Genomic DNA, 2,206 nt, shown 5'->3' on the forward strand with positions numbered 1-2,206 from the left:
CAATCTTTTTATGCTTCTTTCTTTTTAAGATAATAAGGTATATGATATGCCATTTATTTAAATATTTTTGTGATTTAAGTAATATATTTTTATGAGAATTTACGATACTTTTTTATGGATTAACTTATACGAATTCATGTTAAATTACACAATTCTGTGAAGTGACTTATGTATGTTTGTGAGAACTTACGCTAAATTGTGATTTTTTTAATTTTTATGGATTAACTTATGTAAATTTGTATTTAACTTGTGCGATTTTGTAAGGTGATTTACATATATTTGTGAGAACTTACGTGAATTTATAATTTCTCAAATTTTCAAAAATTAACTTACCTTAATTTGTGTTTAAGTCACGCAACTTTACAAAATAACTTACGTATCTTTATAAGAATTTACACAAATTTGCATACACGTTGCACATTCACACCCAAAGACTTCGTTTCTTTTATTGACTCAATCTGCCTCTAAAAGTGTTCTGTGTCTCTCAAAAACATAATCATATAGTAATTATCTTGATTAGTAATTTTGAGCGACGATCCAATAGCCCTTCAACTGAACGGGAAAACAAAATTTCGGTAACATATCAATTAGCATTTTCATAATCAAATTTGACAGGATTAAAAAGGAATATAGAAAAAAAAATAGAATTTTTATGGGAGTGATTTTGAAAAATAAGACTAAATTCTCCTAATTGAAACTTGCACCGCCATATACACAAGAAATTTACACTACCATAAAAATTTAGATTAGTTTTAGCCTATTCAATTGAAATGCAATTTCCCCATAATATTTTTGGACAATATATTTCTATTGTTTTTTTTTTAATTATAATTATAATTCTACAAAATCATAAAATTTCAATCCGAGCCCATGTGAATTCGACCCTATTTCCTAATTCCTTGTCACCCCAGTAGTACCAGCTCAGGCCGCCACCCATAGCTCCAACAACCTTCCCCTGCCACTGCCATCTCCACTCTGACCATCACCACCCCAGCTCAGACCAATTCAAAAACATTGTTTAATGTGGAAACTTGCTACCATTGCTGGTTTCAGGGCATGATTAATGGAAATGCCTGTTGTTTGAATTTGACTACTTCTCTCCCTGCTTATATCATAGTCTATGAAGCATGGGTATTTCGAAAAATATGTCGTACTCGTACCGGATATTTACCGACATATGGTATCTCGTATGGTACTTTTGCATACGTACCGGTACACGAAACACGCATCCAAATTTTTCTTTTTAATTTTTAGCATATCCAAACGTACCTAATATATACTCAGGCCGTACTGTACCTTAGTTGAAATAATATTTTATTCTACTACAGAGATGAAACTCGTTTCACTAGACCTTTTTTTTATTATTTTTAGTTTTATACTTAGCATGATTTTAAAATTAAACTATGGTTTGTAAATTATTTAATATATTGACATTTAATTTTGATTTATACATTTACTTTTGGTATTATAGGTTGGATCTTAACAAATTAAACTATTTAATTAATTTTTGCATTGCTCAAATTTTAAAATAAATATTTTTTACAAGCATATCAAGCCGTACCCGTATCTTACTTTTTTTAAATTTTATCATATCGACGTATCCGTATCGTACTAATACCAGTACTCGTACCCAAATCTGTGCTTCATAGATCATGGTTAGGTAGTTTCCACAGAAGTTGAAAATAAGGGAAAATTATATCTATGGTTCTTCTATGTGTTAATTTGGTCTTATATTAATTTGGTCATTTAATTTTTATAATAAGGAGTGAACATTAAGATTCAGATTCTACTGATTATAAAAAGAAAAAAAGAAAATGTTGTATGCAAATAAATTTCTTATTAAATTTTTTTACTATTAAACATAAGGTGTCGTGATATATATTTTAATCACAATAGACTATCAATCACCCGATGTAATAAAAATTTCAAGATACAAACCTTTTTAAAACATAATTATACAATTATAAGCACATACAGGGCGAGGCTAGCTTATTACAAGTGGTGTCACTTGAACCCAGTGGAAGATTAAAATAAAATAAAAAACTATAAATTTTGGAATTTTAGGGAAATGTTAATATATTCACACCACTAAAAGATGGCTTTGAACCCATCAATCTTAAAAAAAAAAAATGATTTCACTTTTTAGACTTATTTTATAGATCCAATGATGTGTAAGTGATATGATTAGTTAATGATTAAGAAAGAT

This window comes from Camellia sinensis, chromosome 8 (assembly GCF_055761805.1).
Source record: "Camellia sinensis isolate YWXY chromosome 8, ASM5576180v1, whole genome shotgun sequence".
Lineage (NCBI taxonomy): Eukaryota > Viridiplantae > Streptophyta > Magnoliopsida > Ericales > Theaceae > Camellia > Camellia sinensis.